Genomic DNA, 15955 nt, shown 5'->3' on the forward strand with positions numbered 1-15955 from the left:
AAGTATCTGTGGGATGTACTAGAACAAGCCTGATCCACAGAGGCCCCTCCCCTCAACCCATAGGACCCACAGGACACCCTCAGAAGGCCCATACCCTCTCTCTGATGAGTCACAAGTGTTTCGAAGGCACAAAGGAGACCTACACAATACTAGGAAGGTGATCATACTGTTATGCTTGATTGCTGTATGTAAGTATATTGTATTGGGTATATTGTTAAAGCCCATATATTTGACTGTACAAGAGAATGTCAGTTCCAGAAAGGAGTAGACAGAGTATTTCTGTAGCCTGTTTGTATATTTAGAGTCCACTCATTTGGATTAGTTTCGGAGCTGTATGGATATGAAAGTGATCTTGGAAGCTGAGAGGATTGGGCTAAAATTGGACTGGAAATCTGTTTTATTGTTTGTGGGGGGGATTTGCCATACTATTTGCTTGGTGTTTGTCTTCATATTCAGTGATTCTTTCATGTACATAGGGTGCACGCCTGCGAGCACAACTTCATTTACAAATTAACAGACGCATTATATGTTTATTGGAGCAGAATGAACACACAGAATGCTCAGAGAGGCAGACAGGTGGGTTGTGCGTGCACGTGTGCGAGCTTCATCTGTGCAGGCACCAGTACACGCATGCAGGTGTGTATGTGTAAGTATCTCACTCAGTGACTGGCCTCCACTTAAATGGGTAAGTCAGTCTGGATCTATGTAGCCACTCTTACAACAAAGAGGAACAAAGCAACGGCTGCTGTTCCAGCTTTGACTAAGGCAGGACAGGCTGAGGGGTAAGAGAGAGTTCATTAAGGGATTTCGAGGCACCTGAAGTTCAGTTGTCTCCCCAAAGCATCAAAACAGGATAATAAAGACGGAGTTGGAGGGAAATGGTAACAACAATTCAGGTCTTTGTTTTTGCTCCTCTTTAATAATCCTCTGCTTTAAATAGCATAGTCCTTTCATCTTAATCTGCTACTTGTCTCTAAATTTCAGTATGAAATCGTGTCACATTCAAGTGTTGAGGTTCATCCAGGTCAAACTCGCCTCCTTTCACAATGCGGCACAGATAAGAGAAGTAATATTACTCCTGAGAAAGTATTTCAGTTCAAACCACCGGTCACTGCCTTTCTGTTACTGATCAAGTAATAGCAACAGTATCTTCCAAGAACACTGTTGACGATGTTGCATAAATTTATTTAAGACCTGTGCCCCACAAAATCTTAAAAAATATGGTCTGGAAAAATTCTTGCAGCATAGATTTTAGAGATATGTGTGAAGAGGTGTACAGATTTTATGAATGTGGCCCAGACAAGACGTTTTTTTCCCACTGTCTGCATCTGCTCATTACATAATTAATGGGGTTTAACTGTCATTTGGTTTCTGTCCCTGGCTTCCCTCACTCAGTGTACTCCTGTACCTGTGTGTGCACCCCTGCCCTTGCCTTGCACGCGGCCGGTGCTAAGGCTAATAAATATGCGCTTATAATCCTGCTGCTGGTGTCATCCAAGTGTCACTCCCAGACATAAGGCAGGTTGACAGCGGGGCGTCCCTCACAGAGCGCGTGTGCGAGCGAGTGTGAGCGAGCGTGCGGTCGGCCTTAATTTGACTTTGCACGGATGAACGCACGGTTGTGTATTTATGCGGCGAGCGTGCGAACGTGCATGTGCGGTTCGCACGGCTACGGGACTGATTAAGACACACTCTTCTCCGGTGTGGTGGGGACACCTGTTCTTGGTGGGAAAATGGGCTGTGGGCCACAAGGGCAAGAGGGTAGGCAAAGAAAAAGAGGCAGGGGGAGGCAGAAGGGAGGCAAGGTGAGCTACTGGGAAACACTGTTATCCACTTCCGCACCAAAAGGACTTTTAATTTAGTCACGGTCAGATTGGATCACCTGTGCCATGTGGCATAGGTGGAGAGGCACATTGCTGCCAAGCTATTAGATAACCCAGAGTGGGCAACGTGACAACACACAAATAGATGGTGTGTGATGTATGAACACACATGTACATTTGCTCTCTTGCAAGCCTAGAGGGCAAACCATCTATATGTATTAAAGACATAATCATATAGGTAGAAGGTTGTATGATGAGTTCATTGAGAGCAACCCCCGGATCAAGGTTGTGTCATATACACAAATTCTCAAAACCTTATGTAAGTGCAGTGTAACGTTGTGGTGGAATGTTACCACCAACCCTAAAACCCCTGTTTCTTGAACATGTAAACTGAGGACTTTGCAGATATAAGTTAAAGAGAGTTGTCTCCTTCCATCTTCATGATTCCGGTGAACTGTGGGCAAATAAAACGCTTGCAACATCTTAGACTAGATTTGTTTTGAGCTCTCGACTGTATTTTTGTCTGGCTTTCATCAGTAGACTCTTTCAGTACTGTGTGAAATCATTCTTGCGTAGGTGAAAAAAAAAAATAAAAAAATCTGAACCATGTCTACCTGAAAGAAATTACTCTGTCTTAGGTGCAAGATGCTTTTCCTTTCTTCAAGTATTGCATATTCATATGCTGATTACTGCTTATAGAGATTACCTCTATATACATCCTGTATCTGTGCAATGTGGAGAATGCAGAGTCATGCAAATAATTCGGAAAGAATCTCAGTGACCATATGCCTTTCCAGTGCGACAATCGTTTTATTTGGGATTTTAACGTCTAGCTTTATTCACCAACAATAAACACCATCCTGCGGTTTCTCAATAAAAACATGGTTGTTTTTCACCACTCCTAGTCATGCGGGTTTTATTTAAAGGCACTGCTTTACATCCACTATCTGTGTGTAAAAACAGGAGCACAGAGAAAGATTTTGTCTGCATTTATTTAAACCCTCATGATGGTCACTTGGTTTAATTTGAGTAAGATAACCAGTATTAGGCTTTACCACAACAACTAAAGTAAGTTGTAGCTTTGCAGTAACCTGGTTATCAACAGTTTGAGTTGCTGTGAGCATATAAGAACAAAATGTAGACATCAAACCAAGTGTTCTTACCACTAAAATATATCGATTTACCTTGTAGGGGCTTGTTTTTTGCTACCAAAAGTAGTAAACTGTGACTGTGTAAACAGATTTATATCCCTGTAACATTAGTAATACAAGTGCACACTCACACGGTAGAACTCAATCCTACGTCACATCAACGGCAAATTAAAAAAAAAAAAAAAAAAAAAAAAAAAAAAAAGCCTAAGGCAGCTTGCAAGAATGCAGTAACAAAGCTAAGCAGGAATGGCAGTTTTCTTGGTGTCTGCTTAGACTTAAAGTAATTGCTGCATGTCTGTCATTGCCAACGAAGGCGAAGAAAATGTCTTCCTCAGCTGCTCCCCTGCCTGTTTTGTTCGCTGCACTCGTGTAAAGTGGGAGAAAATAAGTGTCATTCAATGAATGCAGCTATTCTTCCCGTGACAGCTTCATATCTGTGGGTTTGGGGGGGGAGGCCACCCCAAAATCCTCCTTTCTACTGGTAACGCCTTTGACAGAGTGTTAAAAAAAAAAAGGCCCCACCTCTTTGTCCAAGCATGGGTAAGCGCGCGCGCACACACACACACACACACACACACATAGACATGCACGCACACTTACGTCCCACTCTAATAAGTTTTTACACACCCACTCAACAACATGCAAGGACGCGCATTCACACACACGGACGGATGCACAGCGAGAGAGAGCAATGAAGGGTGTCTGTGCTGAGTGAATAGATGCCCTTTTTAACCCTACTCAGCAAGTGTCCCTGTGTTAATACAGCTGATCAGATGACTGAAAGAGAGACACAGAGAGAGTGACAGGGAGAGCAAGACGGGGACAGAGATGCTGCTGAAGAGTCGAGGGCAGACTTTCCTAAATTCTTATGGTACAGCTGTCCGTCTGTCAAGGCGTCTGACTCTGGGTCACACCTACTCTCAAACTTATTAAACCCCACTTTCACATACAGCAGGCAAATGGGTCAGTTACCAGGGTTACAGCTAAGAGGCCAGGGATGTTGCAATCTATTAAGAAAAGTAGAAGGAGACGTCCCACTAAACATTTAACACACACACACAAACTCATCAAATTCATGAGCAGTGCAGTGAAAAAGTGAGGTGTGTTGCACTGGATGAGCCCGTACTGTATGACACATGTGTCATGGCAAAATTCACCAAGTAAGGGTTGTTGAGAAGTTAGTAATGATTGTAGTAATGACTCTTTTCTTGGTTTATCTGGAAATATTCTGCGCAGAGGGAAGCACGCACACAAAGAGAAACCCCGAGAGCACGTCACATCGAATGTGGGGTGACAACAAGTTTTACAGTCCGCGCTCACGTTGGTTCCGTGCAAGGTCGAGAGGAAGCTCCGGCGAGGTGTCACTCAAAACAGGAAAGGTCAGCGGTTCGCACCTAGAAAGTGCAACATAATGTTGCGCTGGTCATGAATTTTTAGTAAACTTATTCTGAACTTATTTCGACGCGTTGTGAACTCATGCGAACTAAAAGGTCACATAAGTGAATGCAGACAGCATACACGAGAGAGGTAAAAATAAAAATGTAGTTTCCCGTGACACAAGTGATAGTTACAAATGTTTCTAGTTTTGAATGTTGTCCATCCCATTTAAAAAATAGCAAAATGAATTACAGAAATTCTAAGTTAAAGCTACAATGTAAAAAAAAAAAAAGTCTCCCCCTTCTGACAGTAAAAGTAATTACAATTGTGATCTATGTTCATCTTTGCCGACGATTGCTTCCTTCTTTCTTTTGGAGCATTAGAAACTTTTCCTGGACATTTCCCAGATTCAGTTTCATTCTTCCTGACCAACAGAGGCCGCAGAAAGATATAGCAAAAGACGCCATGCTCCCAGTTCTGTGGGACACTCTTTCTCCATCACAGAGGTTGCTCCCCTCCCTAGCTGTGGCAAACAATCATTGCTGGTTGACATATCGGCTAATCGGCTAACAGCTAATAACTGATGAGCTTCGTCAGCGTTGTGTGAACTCATTCTGCGAGCCCCAAGTGTCCTGCACAATAACTTAAAGTACATTGGTTATTTGTCTTTTTTTTTTTTTTATAAAAGAAAGAATTATAAAACTTGCATTTCTTTGTATATATTAATCGTTTAGAGACAGTTCATTGTGTAGCACTGACCACTGTAAACGTACAACGTTCTCAGACGCTACACTACACTACTGTGGTTCCCTGTACTGAAGAGTTACCCTCACTGACAGTGCAATTACTTAAATATTTCAGCAATTAATGAAATATTAATACAACGCACTGAGATGATGAGTAGAGGAAGTAAGGGATGTGGCTAGCGTGAACAAGTGATGGAGGGAAGGACTGCCTGCTGGGATAGACGTGTGTTACAAAAGCAGACAGTGACTCCCACCCCCACCCCTCCCACTGGTTCATAAAGTGTGATTATTTTTTACTGTGGACTGAAGTGAGTTCACAACAATACTCAGACGCCATTATTAATGCATAACAATAATAACAATCTACACAGGCTAAAATACGAGAAGTGGGGAAAACAACATGTCAGCTCTGTTTGCTGAAGCAAGGCCAAATGAAAACTTGGAAGCAGCCATGACTGGTCTTTTGACATTACCTGAGATTATTCTATATTGTATAAAGCTCGGCGGAAGAGAGAGGGAGCGAGAGAGACAGAGAGACCCCTGCGGCTCACACCCGAGTGTGTATGTTACGCTCTATTAAATTAGCATGACTCCAATATTAAAATAATAACATTTACCTCCACAATAAATGCTTTGGGTTCCCGAAAATCAATATCTCTACCCTATAATGCCAAAGTATCATTACAAATAATAAGAGCAAAGTTGTTGCATTATATTGAGCATTTAAAAAAACTCAGAAGGGCATGCACATATTATAGATTAAATAATTTCATCTGAAATGTCACAGAATCCCACAACAAGTGTTAATAGAGTTACACAGTTAATGTGATTTCTTTTTTTTCTTATTTATTTTATTCTATGGCAAAGAAAGCAAAAGGCAAAGGGCGATAATGATAGTGGAACGGAGAAAGAAAAGGCAAGCATTAGTGAAATGCGTCTTTTCCGATTTAAGTTTTTCTAAAAAAAGGAAATCCAAGGCGAACCCGCTGAGGAAAGGTTTACCTTATGCTTAATTGCTCGATCGATGCATCCTTCATAAGCACAATCGCCGTAGCTAACACTCATACATTATGCCTCCGCACTGGCAAAGCAAGCCCATTACTTTTCAAAGAACATCAAATAAGAGAGAGAGAAGGGAAAAAAAAAATCACTGACTGAGGAACACATATGACGGATGAATTAGTGGTCCTGGGAATAGGGACATAAAATGTTGGAGTGGAGTGATGATTGTATCATCTTTGAGTTGATAGAGTCGAGTCTAAAGGTGAGAACAGAATGATAGTGAACTACACAGCTGAATTGTGAAGGCCCCTGTCATGCTGTCTATGGCCTTATTGGATGAGCCACTCTCAAGGTACTCAGTCTCCATTCAGAGCATGAATCAATGGCTCCTGATTAGATTTCGGGGGGTTACTATGCTGTTTTTGTTTGTTGTGACATCTTCCCTCGCTTTGTGAGGTCTCTGTGCTCCTGCTTGACAAAGGCACCACCTCCTCTGACGGAGGAAGAGAGAAACGGGGAGACAGGAACTGGGGGAGGGGGATCACTGAAAGGGACCGTCAAGGCTGTTTCTCCTCGTTTCTTGTTGCGTTCCGTGGCTCTGTTGTGTGCAGGCGTAAATGTGAGCGTTTGTGTTTTTTTCCGCCGTAGCCGTATAAAACATCTGTAGTCGCGGAGCGCTCGTTCAGCGTTTGTTAAATATGTATCAGCCACGAGTATAGTGTGTCTGTTCTAAAATTAAAATTAATTCTCCTTTGTTTCCCCGTGTGTTTCTATAGCTGAATGATCCAGCTACTATTAGCCCTTATTTTGTTCTTGCCCCTCCACTCCATTCAGTTGAGGAATTGAGAGGAGGAACGTAGGGGGAGGAAAGGAAGGCATTCGCGAGTGATGAAGGCTCTTAAGTTTTCATTATACTAGAAAAAAATGCACGTCCGAATGACGTCCTGTCTAGTCTTTGTTGAAAGTCCAACCCCGGGAACTATTCATCACACATTCTCTGGATGAGTCACCTGCACGTCTACTACGCCGTACAGTGCATATTATACAGCAGAATTCTAAGCAACAGAAATTTATAGTGAGAAATGTTTAGCAGAAGCTATTTGAGAAAATACATCCCAGTGCACTCCCGCTGAGGCAAGGCCAAGCCTCACAGCCATCACAAGTAAACTGCCTATGTGATAAGGGGCTGAAAGAATCCGATAAGCTCTAAATCTAAACAGGGCCAAAGCATCTGCCTTAATAATAAATGCGCCATGCTAAAAGGTTACTTGAACTGCCGAATTCAAATTTAATTGAGGCTGTGTGTTGAATAATTAATCCTTTTCCCAGGGAACACAAGGCGCACTGGACAAGCCTACGCTGGGAGCCCAGAGAAGGAAGGAGAGGGAGAGAAACAGAGGCAAAGATGGAGGGAACACACGAGCCCGCGCCACCATCCCGTGAACTCTGCCAGAGCGAACCCGCTATACAACACAGTCGGGGCATGATGTCATCTGCCACATCATCACCCTGGTAACCGGCCTACGTGTTCGTGTGCCGAAGGAGAATAAAGAAATCAACCTTTTAACAATTGAGAGCAAATAAGTGTGTGGAAAAAAGGACAAAGGCAAAAAGACAAAAACGACAAAAAAGAGGAATGAATCAAAGCGTTAGCGGGGGGGTGGGGGGGCACCATGAGATGATGTTTGGTAGTTCGGTTGTTATTTTTGTTGTTGTTGGGGTACAAAGCCGGCATAAAGAGGAACGTTTAAACGTCTTTAATGTTTGTATCAGTTTGCGCCCCTCTCTTTCTCCTCCTCCTCCTCCTCCTCCCCATTCGTCTGTAGGTATTTCAGTTGGAGGCGTCTCCTTAGATCTGTGCCTTTTAATGCTGACTGCCGCAAATCTTTTGAGGCCGACTACAAAAGCAAGCTGGCAGTAAACTTTTCCCCCTGAAGGAGAAAGAGAGGAGTGCGCTTTGGGATAGCTCCACTCCGGGGAATCTCCTCCCCGACGCGGGCTGATATGAGGGTGCCACTGCCCCTCCTCTGCACCCGAGAGGCCTCCAAACACACACACACACACACACACACACACACACACACACACACACACACACACACACACACACACACACACGCTCACCTGCGACAGCGGGAGATCCCGAGATCCCGCATTTGGCCTCGCTACACGTCAGCTGATTTTGTTTGGTTCGTGCAGATGAATAAGTAAGAGTGTTTTATGTGTTTGTGCATCTTTTATCATTTGCGCTACAGCTCATTGTGTATGTGAACCTACATTGTGCGTAATCGCGGTTTAGTGCGATCAGGCTCGTTATTTGGCCACACAACCGGCAGTCCTGCTCGGCTTGTCGTCCTCGTCCTTCTCTCCCATCAGTCCTCTCTGGGCGCGAGGCAGCTCCTCTCCACTGTTGATCTAACTCTGGGCTCCACATTGCTGAGGTGGCGGATTGTGGCGGAGAGATGCCTCTGTCAGGAACGTGCTTATCCTCCCGCTCTAGCCTCCCTCTTATACATAAAATATCAAACATCTGAGGGACAATATGCTGACCCGCTGTGACCCCCACACATGCGTGCGCACACAAAAAAAAGGGACACACTCGCCCATGTTCCGCGCAGGCACACACAGACCTGGGAAACAGAGGCACACACGTGCACGCGCACAGATGAATGCTGGCATACAGTGACACGCACACACAAACGCTCGGAGAGCTCGAGTCAGCTCACATCCCCCACTCGTACGTGCCTTGACTTTTTTTTCCATCGCCACCGTATCCCTCAGATGATGTATTTGCGACATCTGGCGGCACTCGCTATATTCGTGGGTACTGAGATGCAACGCTCGGCGGAGGCAGGGAGAAAGAGAGGGCTAGAGAGAGAAAAGAGCCATGGCTGCCTGAGATGGCAGAGCAACTGAGGGAAAAAAAAAAGAGCGGGGTAGAGCGAGAGAAAGGAGCCCTAATCGGGGGGGATATAGACGGACGGATTCCTTGGCAAATATACCATACGCTGCGCGCTGTAAAGCCGCAATCACCTCGAATACCACAGCAAAAGGCTTGGGTACCCCCTAGTGGGCACCCAGTGGCAATCTGGCCCTTTCTCGGCGTTGTGGGGGTGCTGCGGTGGGCTGCCATGAATCCATCGGGGTTCAGAGGTCAGCCTTCTTGAGTTGCAGTGACATCATGACAATGGGACACTTCTACAGGCTCAGAAGCACAAGCTGATCCATTCTGCTGAGCTAAGGCACCAGGCCCCTCTTTTCCCACACATTCACACCCTGTGTCAGACAGGAAGAGAGGGAGCGAGCGAAAGAGCAGAGGGGTGAATATGTACGCCTCACCCCCAGAACCCCCACCCTCTCACCCCGCCGTCTCCCCGCTCGCTCCCCTCTCTTTCTTTCAGGAGCTAGATTAAAAGAGATGGCTTAATTCTGTCTAATTATCTACCCTTACCCTCGCCCTGCCGCCTCCCCCTCTTTTTTCTCCCTCTGCCTATATCTCAGTGTGGGGATACTAATTAGCTGACGCGAACTGTATCTACTATACAAATAGACTGTGCAATTACGGGAAATATTATATTCTTGGCTTTTAAAACATTACACAGTCGCGCCACCAGCACGATCCTGTAACGTCTCTGTCACTCCAGCAGCAACTGTTTTCCCGTGGATCAAAAACCATGATACTATGAGTGATGATATTCATCAGACATAATCAAATTGCTCCGATAATCACAAGACATAAGGGGAGAGCCGAGCGTAAATGCCCTAAACACAGGAACAGCATTATTGCAACATTTGATTCATCGCGCTAACTGTATTAACTTAACAATAAACTTACATTTTACATGTTCATATGCTTTATGTAATAAGACTGCAATCTGTGTGCGTGTGTGTGTATGTAAACGAGAGTGACTGCATGCGCGTTACATAAGCAGAAATCACATTAATGAGATCATACACTGGTGTTGAAAGTGCTAATTAGTTGCCAGGCTGAGGGTGAGGAAACTAGGCGAAGATCCTAGTGACTTCAACCATTGTTTCCTAATCCCCTCCACACATTCATAATTCATTCCATCATGGCCGGCTATGATACAGCAGCGCGCGTTTTGTCTCTTTTTCTTGCTCTCTGGTCGGGGAGATGACGGTTTTCCTTTTTTTCCTCCCCCCCTTCTCTCTTTCCTACTTGCTGTGAGGTTTCACTGCGATCATAATAAAATGTGCGAGCGAGGGATGTTCGCCTCGGGACCCAGCAGTCGGGCCACTTTGACAGCTTCATTTGTGGCGTCGCTCTTTGATCCTTCCTGTCACTGATACCCAACGCCACTGAACATATATTTGCCACCCCAACCCAGATAAATAAATAAGTAGTGAACCATGCGGTTGCAGAGTCGAGGTTTTCAAGCTCGTTGGCTGTTTGCTACATCTGCCGTGAACCAGCTCGCCTCCACCCCCTTTGCTCTCCCTCCACTGCAGCGATTCATCGACACCCCCAGGGCTGATCCCTTTGTAAATGATCTCTGACGCAAACCCACCTACCCACATACATGCAAACAAACACAACCTAACACGCAGACAACGCGGCGTGGAAAAAAAAAAAAAAGAAAATATGGCAGAAATGGCAGAAAAGCCGCTTCGCATGTAGTGCATATTCCCAAAGTGCACCATTACTGCAAGGGAGAGAGGTGTTGTTAAGATACGAAGAGTGAGGAGCAACACAAAACAAGAGACAAATACAGGTACACCAATGTACAAGATAGAATGTGACACAGAGAAAAAGAGATAGTGGGAGAGAGAGAGCCGCGGAGGTGGGGGAGGAGGGGTGGGCATGATCGGTGCTGTCAGGTCTAAGATGCTGAGATATCAGCCATATCTGCTCGCGGTGATGTAGATACATAGAGACAGATATCAACCCACATTGGCCTCCCGCAGTATGGACACAGCCGCCTCAAGAGAAAGCGATGAGCCGACAGGATTCACTACTGTATGTTACTGTCAATGAAATGACATGTTGGTGAAAATGGCAAAGCCGCTTGACTTTATTAAAGATGTTCACCTTTCATGCTTGAGGGTCGGTAGTTTTAAAAAAAAAATCTTTAAGAAATGAGTGATGTTTTTTTTGTTTGTTTTTTTAACTTCTGAATCCTGGCATTGTCATCTTGGAATATGCTCGTGCCATCAGGGAAGAAAAAAATAAAAAAAACATTGATGGAATAACCTGGTCATTCAGTATATGCAGGTAGTCAGCCGACCTCATTTTTTGGGCTGAACCTAGACCTGAACAACTACAGCAACCTCACCTGAACTCATCACACCACATGACTGATTGCTCCACTCTTTCTGCTCCCAAGCAAACTGAAGCCTTTTTTTCTGGTTAGCCTCACTGATTAGTGGTTTTCTTAAGGCTACACAGCTGTCCAGTCCCAATCCATTGAGTTCCCTTCACATTGCATGCGCGGAAAAGTTCTTACTTTCACTATTAAACACAGTCCTGACTTCTACTGTTGTTTTTCTTCAACTTAATTTCACCAAACGTTTAAGTGATCGTCGATTACGATCAATCAAGAATCAACCACATTTCTTCCTCAAAGATGACTGCCCTTGCAGTTTTTAATAACGCGCTGAATGGTGGAATATTTCCGTCCACTCGCAGCAACAGTCTTTGGCAAGTATTATAACACATTTAGCTTTAGTAATGGTAAGATCAGGTCACAGAGACCCAAATATATGTTGAAATAGGAGAACCTCTTTGAAATGCCTTTGCTGTTGGCAGGCTCTAAGACAACTGCTGGCATTTTGACCTCTCCACCAGGTGGGTGGGCATGGAAATTACAAGACAAACACAAGGTGAAGATGGTTAGACCTACCGAGGCAGAGCAAGAGAGATGGTAAGGGCTGGAAAGTGTGTATGTGTATACTTGTATATCCATCGTTATGGGGACCATTTTGAGGTTAAGACTTTGTGAATTAGGGCTTTTGGGGAAGGGAGTGCATTCTTCACTCCCTGACACAAGTTTTTTGAGGGCTGCTAAGACTACTGCGCTTAGTAAAAATTAAAATTAAATGTGGGTAAGGGTTGGGTCCGACATTTAGTTGTAGTAGTTAAGGTTAGAGTAGGTGGTTTGGGAGTATGCTAAGTATGTTCTCATGAACATCACTGGAATAATCAGTGACAGTTAGGCCACAATACTAAATCTTTCCTTGTGTCTGTGTGTGTGTGTGCACGTCAGATGACAAGATGGAGATGGGAAACAGAAAGGATGTGAGCAAGAAGGGACTCACCTTGAGAGAAAGTAAGAAAGAGAAGGAGGAGGGAGCTGAACCTCCTTTAAGCTTCCCCGCTCCTTTGTGAGGTTTGTAGACATTCTAATGGATAGCTGGTAGAGGGCTACATGGAGAGCACTGGAAAAGTCTCACCTTGACATGGAGACCTAGAAGGAGGGTAAAAGCTCCGACATCCAGACTCTTTTGTGAGACACATATGAAAGAAGTTGCACATGACGGATAGTCGAAGCAGAAAGGGCGCAGGGAGAGGTTCACCTTGAGAACAGTGAGGGGCAGAGGGAAGGTCTACCACGCAGTGATAAGGAGGGCTCTTTTAAAGCACTAAAGGAGGAACACTCAGTCAGGAGGGCTCGGACGGCTGACTGATTGCAAGGTGCAGCCCAAGGGTCACACTCGGACTCAGCGAGGGCAGAGATGCTGCACGGGCGTGCATGCAAACACGTACCAGGCTCCTATACATCCACAGGAAACAGCAGCTTGTCCATTTATACACACACAAACACACACGCAAACAGGCGCACACAAAATGATCTATGCCCCTCTGACCAGCTCTTCATCATTACAAGTCAAACTCAAGATGAAGAGAAGACAGATTACAAAACAGATGGAGTGATAGGGGGCCGGATAGGAAGAGACAGGACGGGGAGCCTCGACAGTAATCTAAATGTCCTTTCCTATGATTGTCATTGGCATTCTTATAGACTGGCATGTATCAGCACAATATGTCAAATAATACCACTCACCGCTCAGTCTGCTGTAAAGGGTAGGCCTGTTTCTATAATGTCATAGGGGGGAAACATCTAAAAAAGATGCTTCCAGCATGCCTAGGTCCTGCTTCCAAAGAATCCATCAAGATCACTAAATGTCTCCAGTGGCAAATTCAATCAAACAGACTGTTCTTAACAGCCATGACAAAGCAAAGATACGGAGGAAAACAAAGATGTTTTTTTAAAGAAAATGAAGGAGAGAAAGAATTGATTCCTGCAAAGGCAATTCACCTCAGAAGAAAAAATCTGGCGCGTTACCTTTATGTTTCCTTTTTTTCCCCCCCCTTTCCCTCCTTTCCCTTTTCTTTGTCTTCTGTCAAAAATAACTTGGGCTAACATCACAAGCTGTCACATCAAGGCCATCCCCTACATCTTACAAAAGGCAGAATTCTGCAGTCAGATGGCGCAGCAAAGCTCTCAGACACCCAACCATCGTTTACACACATCGTTTGAGGTGTAAAGACGAAGAGAAAAAAGCCTTTTCTATTTGAACCTGAGTTTGTGCCCTGAGGACAAACCCATTATGGCAAGGAAAGGAAGTTTCCCATGCAATAAGTGAACAAATATAATAGAATGAGATGTAAATCCCAGCATTTTAAGCTATTTAAAAAAAACAATGTAAGAATTGTAACCACGGAGGGTTTTATATTCTCATATGAAGGTGGTGTCACATGATCATTATCTGTCAGATAAAGTAAGGAAGAGTGCGCTGCTTATCAACCAACTTGGAGCATACAGTAGCCACAATGTGGCTGCAGCTGATCACAACCCAGTGCTGTGACGGAGTCTTTCATCATGTCAGAGTGGACACACACAAACGCGCGTCGGCACACACACGCTTTCAACATCAGCAAATGCTTTCAACCATCAACATCATAGAAGCCAGATAAGTGTGCCCCCTCTTTTGCAACAACCACTGCGGAGGTGAGAGGCCTTGTAGTCAACATGCTGAAAGACTGCTCAGTGATCAAAGGCTCAGAAAAACATGACCCATGATGGTTTCTCTGAGAAGATAGCAGAGAGGGCGAGATAGAGCAGGTAAAAGGAGTAAGAGTTGGGGGAAAAAAAAGCACTGAGTAAAACCTGCAAAGGTGGGGAAGCAGGTAGAGTGCAAGCGCATATTTGCCATTTGCCACAGAGGCAGTGGAGAGGGGTGGTGGAGAGTGACCCATGAACCGGGTTGGTTATGGTATGTAAAGTTGTAATAATGGGAGGTTTCTTAAGCAATCTTGACATTAAATTCCATTAAATTAGACCAGAGTGGGGCAATACAACACAGGATACACGGACTACTACGTTTAAATGATCAGCCACAACAATAAAACCACTGACAGGAGAAGTGAATAACATTGACTATCTAGTGACAATCCAGTGTTCTCAAAAGGTCTAACCATCATCGGGCACACACACAAAAACAGTTTAGGAACAACTAAATAAAACGACAGAACAGATGGTGTTGACCTGGCCTCCAGATTCACCAGATCCCAAACTGATCAAGTATCTCTGGGATGCACTGGAACAAGCCTGATCTACAGAAGGCCCTCCCTTCAACCCATAGGACCCAAAGGCCCCCACTAACAACATCCTGTTGCTGGGCACCCTCGGAAGGCCCATGGAGGCACAAGAGAAACCTATACAATGTTGGGAAGACTTGCAGAAAAGAGCAATGGCATAACGCTAACACATTACAAGAACATCATGCATCAGAGGAAGTCTGACATTCGAAAGTATTTACAGCAGAAAATTATAAGAATGCAGTTGCTTTCATAACCACAGACACAGGTATAATGCTTTATTAATTAGTGAAAGTGCATCAAACTGTAAAGACAACATTCATGTTAAGCGTAAAAATATTTTATTTATCACACATATTTTGAGTTTTCTAATGGCTCACATGAAGCTCTATGCCCAACTTAGAATTCAGGGATGGATATCAATAAACACGCTGTGAGTCAGTGCGATTTAAATCGAAACAATAGCTGCAATCTGTTACATACAATATGTGTGATGACTGAAGTAGTAAAGGCATGTGAATGCAGGGAAACTGTGCTGGAGGGTAAGGATAAAGGAGGACAGAGGGAGGGAGAGCGGAGGAGAGGCGCGCAGAGTGGTTGATTCCAGCTGGAGCGTTCGCTTTGGCTGTCTATAGTTTTGTCGGGACAAGTGTCAAGACAAGTGCACCTCAGTGCTTACCTGTCATGGCACAGGGGCAGGAGGGCGGGACAGACTACTTCAATTCAGCAAAAGCGTGTCGGAGTATGTCTGAGTGTGTGTGTGTCTGCATGTGCGTTTTTTTTTTTTTTTTTTTTTGAGGCAAGACAAAATAAGAGAGCGATGAAAAAAAAAAGCACACAAAAAAAAAAGTGGAAACAAGTGTAGCGAGAGCTTCTGGACAAAGGGTAAGGGCGCAGCATACAAAGATGAGTGCATTAGAATATGAATCCAGGGTCTTGGGCACTCTTGGCACTTAAAGAGCCCCTAAAGTCAAGTGTCAACTATTATGTGCCATCAGTGGTGACAAAGGGTCACAGAGCAGGACGGATGAGGTCAGCAATGGTACTCACCCTCTCTCTCAACATGCACCATTTAGCAGTCCTACAGTGTGCAAAAAGGTCTACCTGTCATCGGGCGGAAAATGGGCTTCGCAGCGACAAGAACAGCCTTTTTTTTTTTTTTTTTTTTACGTACGGCTTCCTTGTTGAGACACTGTCTGTCTGCGATATTCAATTAGGCGAACAGATTCAATATTTGCATCGGCACGTTCAGCTAATAGTGCGGTATTTTACATAACATTTGACACGAGCATTAAA

The 15955-nt window shown here is 44.4% G+C and overlaps 1 protein-coding gene across 1 annotated transcript in view; it reads right to left on the minus strand.

The window, feature by feature from the left end:
* The window catches only part of kiaa0825 (KIAA0825 ortholog), a 110694-nt gene that overhangs the window by 41441 nt on the left and 53298 nt on the right, over positions 1-15955 (minus strand). The gene's annotated exons all lie outside the window — the stretch shown is intronic.

Source organism: Mugil cephalus, chromosome 8, assembly GCF_022458985.1.
Source record: "Mugil cephalus isolate CIBA_MC_2020 chromosome 8, CIBA_Mcephalus_1.1, whole genome shotgun sequence".
Classification (NCBI taxonomy): Eukaryota; Metazoa; Chordata; class Actinopteri; order Mugiliformes; family Mugilidae; genus Mugil; species Mugil cephalus.